This window comes from Pan paniscus, chromosome 18 (assembly GCF_029289425.2).
Source record: "Pan paniscus chromosome 18, NHGRI_mPanPan1-v2.0_pri, whole genome shotgun sequence".
Classification (NCBI taxonomy): Eukaryota; Metazoa; Chordata; class Mammalia; order Primates; family Hominidae; genus Pan; species Pan paniscus.
Genome location: NC_073267.2, coordinates 25,735,041 through 25,747,948, shown reverse-complemented (window position 1 = coordinate 25,747,948; position 12,908 = coordinate 25,735,041). Strand labels below are relative to the sequence as shown.

At 46.4% G+C, this 12,908-nt stretch overlaps 1 protein-coding gene and 1 non-coding gene across 4 annotated transcripts in view; one reads left to right on the top strand and one right to left on the bottom strand.

Annotated features, from left to right (window-relative positions):
* Window positions 1-12,908, bottom strand: part of CACNG3 (calcium voltage-gated channel auxiliary subunit gamma 3) — a 106,830-nt gene that overhangs the window by 27,295 nt on the left and 66,627 nt on the right. The window lies entirely within an intron of this gene.
* On the top strand, window positions 1,992-2,124 carry LOC129394340 (small nucleolar RNA SNORA1). Its single transcript, XR_008621543.1, has one exon. It is a non-coding gene; the product is annotated as a small nucleolar RNA SNORA1 (small nucleolar RNA).

Sequence of the window (12,908 nt, the reverse complement as noted above, 5' to 3'; positions counted from 1 at the left end):
CATTAGAGCAATGCTTAGCACATGGGAAGTATGTATGTGGATGTCCATTCAATAAATATGTTTATTTTATTTTATGTATGTATGTATGTATGTATGTATGTATGTATGTATGTATTTGAGATGGAGTCTTGCTCTGTTATCCAGAATGGAGTGCAGTGGCGCGATCTTGGCTCACTGCAACTTCTGCCTCCCAGGTTCAAGCGATTCTCATGCCTCAGCCTGCTGAGTAGCTGAGATTACAGGTGCCCGCCACCACGCCCAGCTAATTTTTGTATTTTTAGTACAGACAGCGTTTCACCATGTTGGCCAGGCTGGTCTTGAACTCCTGACCTCAGGTGATCTGCCTGCCTCAGCCTCCCAAAGCGCTGGGATTACAGGTGTGAGCCACTGTGCCTGGCCCAATAAATACTTTTATAGAAGGGGAAGCTGAGTCATAAAACCAAAGCCTGTCTAACCCTAGACCCTGAGCTCTTGCAAAATCCTCTAAATAGCACTAACATAGTGCTAAGCACTGGGAAGAGGGTTAACAGGGGGCAGTTATTAATATCATTATCTCTATTTTGGGCATGGGGGTGAGAGGAAACCAATGGGAAATTGGAGGGTATGGCCTTCTTCATCCTGCCCTCACCCAGACATGGGTACACATGTGCAGACCTGTGCATGTGGGTGCATGCATGCGTGTGTATTCTCACAGAGTGCTAACCCAGGCAAGGAGCCCCAGGAACCATCACTCCCGGGAGGGAATAGACCTAGACCAACCTGCCATGCCAATTTTGGCCAAAGGCCAGACAGAGCTTTCTGGGTCATTCAAAGACAGCTCTGAATTTAGTGGATCTGACTTCAAGTCAAGAAATACTGGATCCAGAGCAGAGAGGCCTGGGGAAGTGAGACTATCATCCAAGGCCCAATCTTTCCAAGTTTGCAGTCCTGAAGGGAGATCCTAAATGGGGAGTGGAGACAGGTTTCCCCAGGATGTCCCCCCTCCAGTGGAAGGAGAGGATATCAGTAGAGCCTCTTGATGGTCTTCTCACATCCATCTCCTCTGCACAGCCCACACGGAGGGTCCTGGGGCAGATTTTGGTGGCTGTGAATCCACGAATCTAACAGAGAGACATCACTTCAGAGCAGGCTCTGGACAGTCATGATGTGCTCAGAGTGAGGGCTGGCACTCCTCACCAGCCCACCTAGCCCAGCCACAGTACCTGGAACCTGCTCCAACCCATAAACAGGGCCAATTCTGTAGCCAGAGCTTGACATCCATCTCAGCATGAGTCCAGCCAGTGCAACCACATTCCAGGCCCCCAAAAGCCCAGCTTAGAGCTCAAAACAGAGGCCAACAGGAACCTAGGGTCCAGCGTTGTAGGTCTTTTGCTAGAACTCTTTTGTGAAGATTTTTGCTTTATGATATCAGGAAGGAAGAGCAAATATCATTTGTGTTTATGCTTCCTGAGTACTTGGGTTAAGCCCTTGATTAAGAATGTTTGGGCCCCTGTTGTTACAGCAGATCTTTATTATCTGAGAATAAGGATGCCTTACAACAGTGATTCTCAACACTGGTTCACATTGGAATTACTTTGGGAAGGGAAGCTTGAAAAATGCTGAGGCTGGGGTTCTGCTCCCAGGGATTCTTACTTTATCTGGGCATCTGAATTCCTCTCCTGTCCTCTCCTCTCCTCTCCCCTTCCTTTCTTTTTGAGAGATAGGCTCTTGCTCTGTCACCAGACTGGAGTGCAGTGGCACAATCATAGCTCACTGCAGCCTCAAACTACTGGGCTCAAGAAATCCTCCTACCTTAGCCTCCTGAGTAGCTAGGATTACAGGTGCACGCCACCATACCCGGCTAATTTTTAAATTATTTTTTTTTTTGTAGAGATAGGGTCTTGCTATGTTGCCCAGGTTGTGGATTTTTCAAAGCTCCTTGGGTGATTAACTGTGCAGCTAAGGTCAAGGACCACAGCCTTCAGGTGAGTCCACTCAAAAATAGGGACTAAAGCCTCTTTCTAGATGAGAATGGGCACTGTCGATCATGGTGTCTGAAAATTGTAAGTGGCTAAATTGAAACACAGGTTATGCTTCCATAACAGTATCTGTATCGCAGTGGTGACAATGAGACCTGTAACACTTTGAAAATTTTTTTAAGAGAATAAAATAAAAGAAAAAAAACCCAGGGCCTCCTATTCATAGTAAACAATCAAGTCCGAAAACATGCTTCCAACTTTATCTGAAAATGAAATTATAATTCAGGAAAACATGCTGATTTTTTTCTGATCTTCTTTAACTATGTACTAGGGTAAACAAAAAAAGTAAGCTTTGTTGATTTCGGAGTGGCAGGGTTGGGGCATGCATAATTTTTCTGATAAAATTGCATGGTAGTCCAGTATGAAATCTTTCCCTTCCCTGACAAGATCATAAAGTTTGACTTTCACAGCAGGATCATAAAATGGGTCATTTTTGCAAGCAATATTTGAGCCTGTCATCAGTTTTCCTAAGGGCTCCTGTTAATCCTTTGATATTCAAATCGTTGGATGTGTCTATCACATCATCATTCTTGTCAATTTTCTCTTCTTCCATTGTTAGCTTGTGTCCCTCCAGCAGGCTCTTGTCTACCCGTGGTTAACACATCACGTTTTGCCTCCTATTTTCGTTGTATTGTCACGTGTTGACAAGAGCTGGCAATCAGAAACAGGCTGTCAGACAAAAACCGCGAATTGCAGAGTGTTAAATGGGGCAGGGGTGTGGCGTGGAGTAGGGAGGGGGTGCCTGTGTAGGGAATGATTTTATAACTGGTCCGGTCATGAATGCACATATTCATATTAAGACAGAGTTTACTTGCCTGTCCGTGCAACCTTGCGCACACAGGGATTTGGATAATGAATTCATAGTAACAAGGACCCTGAGCTGAGCTTGGCCCCTGATCAAGATGAAGCACTTAGGGTATAGCAATTACAAATTACCGCTTCTAATAAGAGAACAACGAGTCGGTTTCTGAGAAATAAACATTTTCTTCTGGTGTAAAGAACTGTGGTTGATGCACATCCTGATTTATTCTTTTCTCATTCTTTTTTTTTTTTTTTGAGACAGGGTCTTGCTCTGTTGCCCAGGCTGAAGGGCAGTGGCACAATCATGGCTCACTGCAGCTCCAATCTCCCAGGCTCAGGTGATCCTCCCACTGCAGCCTACCAAGTAGCTGGAGCTGCAGGTGCATGTCATCACCCTTGGCTAATCTTTTTATTTTATTTTTGTAGAGATGGAGTCTCACTATGTTGTCCAGTTGGTCTCAAACTTCTGGCCTCAATTGGTCTGCCACCTTAGCCTCCCAAAATGCTGCAATTATAGGCATGAGCCATTGCACCCGGTCCCTGATTCATTCTTTTGTTCAATAGATATCTGGAGAGGCACCTAGGTTGCTTGTGTTAAGCACTGTTTCCAGCACTTGAAATTTATCAGTGAACAAAATAGACCAGGCTGTTATATTCTAGCGGAGAGAGATCTAGCGTAAACAAAGAAATAAATGAAACAAATGCATCACTAAAAAGGAAAAGATAATTTCAGTGGTAAGTTCCATGAAAATAATAAACCCTGGAGAGAATGTGATTGGGGTGGGGGAGGACAGTCGTGAGATTGGGTGGACAGAAAGGGCCTATCTGAGCAGTCAACCTGAGTGACAAGAGGAAGCCACCCATGGGAAGATTTGAGGGAAGAGCCTTCCAGGCAGAGGAAACTGCAAGTGCCAAGGCCTTGGGGAAGGATGGCACTTTAGTGTGTTTCTAGAACCAAGACAAGCTCAGGGCAACTGGAGCAGAGTGAGTGAGGGGGAAAGTGGGATGAGATCAGGCCCATGAAGGAGCAGGCACACATCCCCGAGCTTCTTACAGGCCAGGATCCAGAACTGAAAAGGAGCATGTATGGTCCAGGCTTTGGAGGGTTTTCAGCACATGAGAAACACAATCTGATTTACAGTGTAAGAAATCTCTTTGCATGCTAGGAACTTGTGGAGGAGCAGGAATGAAAGTGCGTCTTAGAGGAATCATTGAAAGTGACCTTGGGCCTTTTGGAGAAGCCACTGGTGATGGGAGTGGAACAGTGATCAAGCCAGAGTCCACAGAGGTATGCCTCATCGAGACAGGGTACTGCCTTAAAACAGAGTATGGGGAATTTAATGAGGAATGACTGTCCGTGCTACCTGTCTGTTTCTGCACATGATGAATAGGCTTGCTTCATTTCTAAAGAGCCTGGTTTTGAGCTCTTTGCTTGATCGGCCCATTGAATGTGTTTGGGAGGTTTAGAGTGAACTGTTTTCCTTGGTCCTTCATTATTTGGTTATTGAGGGTTTTGATTCTGGTTAGTCCTGGAGCTCACAGCCAAGAGCCCAGCCCTTCCTAGCCTAGGCCACAGGGCATGTTCACCAACACAGTACCTTGAAACTTTGTAGGCACTGCTGTAGGAGTCACCAATTAGGTAGAATAGTCATGTGTTTGGGGTACCAGCAAAGCAGGGGTACAGAGAGAGAGAGAGACAGAGAGAATGACAACTATAAATTATTTGATATTTGACGTTTACAAAAACCATTGAAATGCAACGGAAAAAAACCAGATGTGTGTTGATCTTCCTTACTTAACAGCTTAGTATTACTAACACTGGAGATCTGTGAGGGTAGGGTGGTCACCCTGATCATTTCACTGTTTAGAGTGTCTGAAAGTCTTCTTAACCCTACCTTGGCAGGCATTCAAAAGCATGAAGAACTCATCCTGTTTCCAGACCACAGAGGCTTCTGGGGCTTCTGGGGAGAAGGGTTGAAGAGAACAAGGGTCCTGGGTCTTAGCTGCTTTTTAACTGGTGACATCTCTCTTTCAGAGGTGCCTGGAAAAATTGGGTCCACTTGCATGAGAATCACCTGGGCTCTTCTTAAAACAAACAAACAAGTGCATTCCTGGGCACCTACACAAAGCCCTGAATTAGAGGCTTTGAGAACCTGTGTTTTTGAACAGGTTTCTCCAAGATTCTGATGCATAGCAGAGGCTGAGAGCAGTGCTGTGACCTCAGGAGGTGCTCCAGCCTCTGTCGTCAGATGGACACACCGTATTGTCATCACATCACAAAAAACTTGCCCTCGGGGAGTATTTGAGACCCTGCCTGGAGGATAGGCAAGATAGGTTTGGGGATGTGGAAGGTTTGTGGGGAGGGTTATTTCCTCTTAGAAGATTTGGGATTGAGGCCTTCTGAGACTGATCTGAGGTCTCCCTACAAGCAAGCATCACAGCCATGGTGAGTCCTGAGTCCTTGACTGCAGCTGCGAGTGCAGAGCTGGTCTGTACCTTGGACTTGGGCTTCACTTTCATGGGCCAACAGAGTTTGACATGGTTCCCTAATGCAGCTATGCACATGGTCACTGGGATGCTCCAGCAGACGTGAGGGATGCTCATTGCGCGGCATTTAACTTATGCCTCATTACCAGACACTACCAGTTGTTTCTTTTCTTTTATTTTTTCTTTTTTTTTTGAGAAACAGTCTCACTCTGTTGCCCAGGCTGGAGTGCAGTAGCTCAATCTCAGCTCACTGCAACCTCCATCCTCTGTGGTTCAAGAGATTCTCGTGCCTCAGCCTCCCAAGTAGCTGGAATTACAGGTGCATGCCATCATGCCCAGCTAATTTTTGTATTTTTTTAGTAGAGACAGATTTCACCATGTTGGCCAGGCTGGTCTCAAACTCCTGACCTCAAGTAATCCACCTGCCTTGGCCTCCCAAAGTGTTGGGATTACAGGCGTGAGCCACTGTGGCCCAGCCACAACCAGTTGTTTTCTAATCCTGTAAGCAGCATGTAAATAGCACAATGACAATATAATGTGTAGAGGTTCAGAGTTTAAAATATTATTTTTGACCCTAATGTGACACTTTCTTCATTAAAAAAGGTAATGCAGGAAGAGTTAAAGAAAAAAAACAAAGAGTGACGTCTCAACTCCTGAGAGACCTGGGCTTGGATTTCTGTTCCTTGCAAACTACATAAACATGTGCAGAATCAAACCTGCAAAACTGGAGCCTATGTTTAACTGTCTGTATAAAGAGCCACACTTTTTGACATTTTGTGAAATGTTAGCATTCTGACTATGTTAAGCTGAGAAAGAGAAGAGAGCCTCCTGGATCTGTCTCCAGCTACCCTGGACTGCTCATTTCAACCTTCGCTGGTCAGCTCTGCCCAGCACTAACAGATTTGCTCCCAAGCAAATCCATCCCGGGCCCTGACATTTATCCGGGGCGTCTTTTACTCTCTTCTATTCATTAAGCATGGGCGGTTGCCACGGCAACCATTAACTGCACCTGACATCCAGGAATAGTTCTGGCGTTTTGAGCAAACACCACACTGGGATTTAGTTCTGCAAGGTAAAGACCTGGACGCCTCCCTCCAAGTTGCATGGACATCCTGGTGGTTCCCCCACCCCTGCTCGAATCTGAGCTGCCCCCAGGCTTCTTGGGTGAAGAAGGGAAAGAGGGCGGTGTCTCCTCCCCCAGATCCCCATTCTCCCTGCCCACTCAGCCCTTAGGATCTTTGCTAGTTGCCATATGATGGGGGTGTGGCGGGGGCTGTCTCTGAGTGGGGTGAGCCTACGAAAGGGTGTATGTGTGTATGTGATGAAGTCGGGGTGAGAGTGGAGGGCATCCCAGGTTATCAGAGGTGGACGCAGACGCATTTTGGAAGAGCAAGGAATGTAAATGGGCACACGATGCCCGCCTGTGGATGTGACTCTGTGTGGGTGCACTGGTGAGTACGTCTTATGGCTGCCAGGCCTTTGCAGCTGATGCTCTTTCTGCCTGGACCACTTTCTCCCAGCCCTTCACGGGGCCGTCAGGTCCTCACCTCACTTGAACATCTCCAGTCACTTTCTTTGCTAAGCTTATGATGATCCGTGAGTATGCTAAATATCTTGTTTATATTTATTGCCTAGTTTATTTTCTGACTTCTTATTTCCTAGACTATAAGCACCACTGAATCCCAAATATCCTGCACCCAATCTGATACACAGTAGGTGCTTTATAACTGTGCCCTGAACATCAGACTGTCCTTTGTATATGTCTGCAGGTATCTTGGGCAACTTCTTGTTGGATGGTGGCAAAAGTCCTTAACCTGGCCTACGAGATCCTCTGTGATGTGGCCCCAGCCCCTCTCCAGATCTTTCTCACCAAATTTCTGCTGCACAGGCTTTGTTTTATCTTTCCTGCCTCAGGGCCTTTGCACGAGCACCCTCAGCCTCAATTATTTCTCCCTCTCCATCCTGCATTTGAGTAATTTCTATCTGGGCTTCAGATCTTACCAAAAATATGTCCCCAGGCTGATGCCATCCAATAATCTGCCCTCACAGCACCACACCCTGTGCTTCTCTTTCAGGCACATATTACAAAGGATTAATTATGAGTTTAATGATGTGTCTGTTTATTCCTCTCTATTGTAAATCCCAAGAGCATCTCTGTCTTGCTCACCACTGTCTTCCCAGGACCTGGCACATAGTAGGTTGTTAAATAAACAAGTGGACAAATGAATGTATGGGATGAGTACTGCGTATTTCCTTCATGTCTGAATTGTTTTTACTTTGTTTGTTGTCTGAGACAAGGTCTTTCTGTGACACTTAGGAGTGCAGTGGCATGATCATAGCTCACTGCAGCCTCAAACTCCTGGGCTCAAGTGATTTTCCTGCCTCAGCCTCCCATGTAGCTGGGACTACAGTTGCTCATCACTATGCTCCATTACTGTTTTCATTTTTTGTAGAGATGTGGTCTCACTATGTTGCCCAGGCTGGCCTTGAACTCTTGGCCTCAAGCGATCCTCCTGTCTCAGCCCCCCAAAGCATTGGGATTACAGGCATGAGCCACTGCACCCGGCCTGTTTTTTTTTTGTTTTTTTTTTTGTTTTTTTTGAGACAGGTTCTCACTATGTCACTGAGGCTGGAGTGCAGCGGTACAATCATAGCTCACTGCATCCTTTAACTCCTGAGCTCAAACGATCCCCCCAACCTCAGCCCCCCCATATATATATATATATATGTATATATTCGTAGTATATGTGTGTGTGTATATATATATATATATTTATATACACACACACACACACACACACATATATATATTCGTAGAAACAAGTTCTTATTTTGCCCAGGCTGCTTTCGAACTCCTGGTGAGGAGTTCGAAGTGAGGGCTCAAGTGATCCTCTCACTTTGCCCTCCCAAAATGCTGGGATTACAGGCATCAGTCACAGCACCCAGCCTGGATGAACTGTCCTTTAAGCTTTGTTTATTGGCATCTCTTCACTGCCTGAGACTCTCCTTTTATTCCAGAGCCTCTCTGAGCCCAAGTCTTCTTTTCCTCTTCCTTCTCTCATTGCTATGGCTTTTTTTTTTTTTTTTTTTTTTTTTTTTTTTTGGTTTGGAGCCCCTGCCTTGGCCACTCCTTAGAGACTTAGGACTTTACCTCTCTGCATGAGGAGGAAGCCAGGCTACCATCACATTTACCGCCACCTCCTTCATCCCCATCACCTGCTGCCATTAGCAGGGAGAGGCCAGCCTCTGTTTCTGGCCTGAGCCTCGAGCCTGGAGCCTCCAGTTAGCGTCATTAGCTAGACTGGTTCAGGATCAGGTGGCAGGGGAGCGAGATCATGGCGTGTTTCTCTGGTCAAGGGGCTAAGGTTACTGGTCTGTACCAGGCATCTGGAGGGAACATCTGTTCTAGCTGCCAGAGGAGCTTCCATTCTCCCTTCCACTGGTAAGGCTACCTTCATTCCACTGTAGGGAATGCCTTCTCTCCCTCTTCAGCCTGTGCAGAGAGTGAGGTGAGCATAGGGTGACTCCATTGTCAGTTTCAGAAGTGGGCATGTGATTCAGTCCTGGCCAATCAGAATTCTAAATTCTCCTGGCTACAGTGGTTGGCTAAGAGGGTGAGCACATGACCCAGATCTGGCCAATCAACATGTCTCACCACCTTGATTGGCGTGATTGGTTCAGGGGAGGGCAAGTGACCAAGTTTGTCCAGTGAAGATAGTCTTGGAACATTGGTTAGAAATGTTGAGAAAGAAAAATTTTGGCTGGGTGTGGTGGGTCATGCCTGTAATCCCAGCACTTTGGGAGGCCAAGGCGGGCGGATCACCTGAGGTCGGGAATTCGAGACCATCCTGACCAACATGGAGAAACCCTGTCTCTACTAAAAATACAAAATGAGCCGGGCCTACTGGCGCATGCCTGTAATCCCAGCTGCTCGGGAGGCTGAGGGAGGAAAATTGCTTGAACCTAGGAGGCGGAGGTTGTGGTGAGAAGAGGTTGTGCCATTGCACTCTAGCCTGGGCAACAAGAGCGAAACTCCATCTCAAAAAAAAGAAAAAAAGAAAAAACAAAAAAGAAAAATGTTATTTTCCATTGAGTGGCTAAGCTAGTGGGCTGGGGCTACAGTTGCCAAGCCCCCAACCCCCCCACGTTGGAGCCAGCAAGCTTGAGGGTGAAATCAAGGCAGAGATTTCAGAATAGAGCTGAGAGGTGTTGACCATCTGAATCTTGCTAATATCATTTGAGTCCCTGGCTCCAGCCATGCTTGAAACAGGTAAACCTTGGGTATTTCAGTTCCATCAGCCAATAGCTTATGTGGCTGCTTACGCTTATTTGAAATGGATTTCTGTACTTTGCAACTGAGAGTCCTCACAAACTGAGAGTCCTCACCTGTTTGGAACAGCAGCACCTACCATTTATTAAGCTCTAACCATGTAATAGTCTCCCAGTCCCAGCTTTGCCTCCATGCCTGCTCTGCAAACCTGAGCAACTCACATTATTACCATTTGTGATCTTGGTTTCCACAGTTGTGAAAAGAAGCTCATAAACTCTACTTTTCCTACCTGTCGGGCTTGTTGTGAGCATCAAAGTGATGGGTATGAGGCGGCTCATAAACTCTGAATCACCAGCCCGTGCTGCATAACAGTACTGGGCACCTTCTCCCAGCCGCAGAGCTCGCTGGGGTTGGCGGGGCTTGCGCTCAGCAACGCATTCCCGCTGATGTACGCCAGCACTGGGGTCTGGCTCCTAGGACTTGGGAAAGGGAGCTCCCAGGGTCCCGAGTGTTTCTGATCTCAGGAGTGTGGGAGAATAGAGTGGGCTAAAGGTTGGTGGTGGGTGACTCTGCTGAATGTTAACTGACGTCCCCCTAACCCTTGTTCCCATGTACCTGATGATGTTTCTTTTGTCCCAGGGAATGAGAACATCTCAGCAGATGCTGTCATGGATCAATGATCCAGACCACATGTACCCACCTCTGCTGTCCCCCAGAATTTAGACACCCCTCAAGGGAAGGAATTGGCTAAGATTAAATAATTGGCTGATGTTAAATTCCTGCCCTCTTCCCCCAGTAGACACAGAACTCATAACATAAATTCATTCATTCATTTCACTCAGTAAATATCTGCCCTGTGCCTGGCATCTCTACAGGCACTGTGGCTCCGCAGGCATGACATAGAGCACTCTTGGTTCTTCAAAGGGGATGGGGAGGACAATGGAACAAATGACTTCCAACAGCAATCAGAGCTAAAAAGACCCTCAAGATAAGGGGCTCAGAGTGACCCAGGGTGATGAGGCAGGGAGGAGGTCTTTGAGGGGGCTGTGTGGCCTGAGAGTTGAAAGCGGAAAGAAACAGCCCCCTTGCAAATCAGGGCAAGCAGTGCAGGCAGAGGGAAGAGGAAGGGCTGGCCTTGTAGTAGCATAAGCTGGGGCATGGAGGAACAGAAGAGACCCAGTAGGGAACAGCAGAGTAGAGGGAGAAGGAGAGAAAAGCTGAGAGAAGGCTGAGACCACAGGAGGGAGAGCACATGGGCCACTGAGGAGCATTTATTCCAAGGGCAATGGGGGTTTCAGGGATTAAGCAGGAGAGTGATATGATAGGATATGCATTTTGTAAATGGTCCCTCAGGCTGCCAGATGGAGAATGATCTGGGGTGGGGGCAATGGTGATTTGAGCTAAACTGGCAGCTGGGGAAGTGGGAGAAGCTGTTGCCTTTGGCTACGATGATATTTTTGAAGGCAGAGCCAATGAGACTTGGTGTGTTGGGTCTGGGGAGTGGGGGAAACAGGCACCAGTGATGTCTATGCTTTTTGCCTGTGTATGGCTGGGGTAAGTAGTGGTACTAGGAAATGAGGTGGAAAAACTAGGCAAGAGGCAGGTTTAGCAAGGAAATTAAGAAACGAAGTTCACTTGCAGAAAAATAGTTATATTCACACACACCTGGGTTTGTGGGCTGAATTCTGTATCCACTAGAAATACAAGCAAGGCAGATGCGGGTTCAAATCGCAGATCCACCACTTGCTGTGTGACATTGGGACCTTTACCTTTATTGAACTTCAGCTTTTTATACACAGGGATGGCAGTGTCTTTCTAACAGGCTTTATTGTTGTCTGGCTCTTTGAGAATTCAATAAAAAATGTATATAAGAAATCTAGTGGCTGGGTACATTGTCTCACGTCTGTAATCCCAACACTTTAGGAGGCCGAGGCAGGCAGATCAGGAGTTCCTGAGGTCAGGAATTCGAGACCAGCCTGGCCAACATGGTGAAACCCCATCTCAACTAAAAATAAACAAATTAGCCTGGTGTGGTGGTGTGCACCTGTAATCCCAGCTCATCAGGAGACTGAGGCAGAAGAATCGCTTGAACCTGGGAGGTGGAGGTTGCAGTGAGCTGAGATCACGCCACTGCCCTCCATCCTGGGCCACAGTGACACTCTGCCTCAAAAAAAAAGGACATCTGGTAAGGTGCTGGACACATTCTGAGTGCTAAGTAAGTTTTATTCTTCTTCCCTCTGCCCTTCCAGGCAAAGGTAATGACTCCATTTGTCTATTATATTTATTAGTATCAACCTGTGGGAATGATGATCTTGACTTACTGAGCGTTGCTGTGATCCAACCTCAGTATCAACTGCTTTATATAAACATGAAGTCAAACCGACCTGGGATTGCATCCTGGTACTACCCCGTAGTAACTGCATCCTTGAGCTAGTTATTCAACCACTCTGAGCTTCAGTTTTCTTTGTTTAAAATAGGTGTAATGCTGCTATCCTCAAAAGACTGCTATGAGTATTGAAAGGCCATCGTAAAAATCAAAAAGCTTGGGAACATCTTAGATAATCTTTATTAGGGGAAGGATTAGATTCACTAAGATACATCCATGCTAGGGTCTGGTATAGGCAGCAATCATAAAGAATGAGGAAGTTCTGACCATCTGATGACCCAGAAAGATGTCCATATGGAAGGCCTCATCTCTCTCTTTCTCTCTTTTTTTTTTTTTTTTTTGAGTCCTGCTCTGTGGCCCAGGCTGAATGTAGTGGCTCAATTATGGCTCACTGCAGCCTCAACCTCCCAGGCTCAACTGATCCTCCCAGCTCAGCTTCCTGAGTAGCTGGGACTACAGGCATTTGCCAGTATGCACAGCTAGTTTAAAAAGTTTTTTGTAGAGACAGGCTCTTGCCGTGTTACCCAGGCTGGTCTCATATTCCTGAGCACAAGTAATCCTCCCACCTCAACCTCCCAAAGTGCTAGGATTACAGGTGTGAGCCCCCACACCTGGCCTTCATCTCATTTTTGTAAGGCGAAAAATATATGTGAGTGGATTGCAAGGCTTTTATGTGAATAGTGGCCCTGGGAGTTGAGCAGTGCACTACCTGCGCAACTGTATAGAGGTATTTTGTGGCTTGATGGCAAAATAGGTAGATATTGATTTAGATTATAGACATAATCACAGATAAAGACAAGAATATAGATATGTCTCAATATGCACATGGAATGACTGAGAAAGTTACTTTAAGGAACCTCTGTGGGTTGGGGAGGGGGTAGAATTTGAGAAGCAGAAGGGGAAAAACTTTTGCTTCTTACACTCTCCTCTTAAAAGTGCTTTAGGA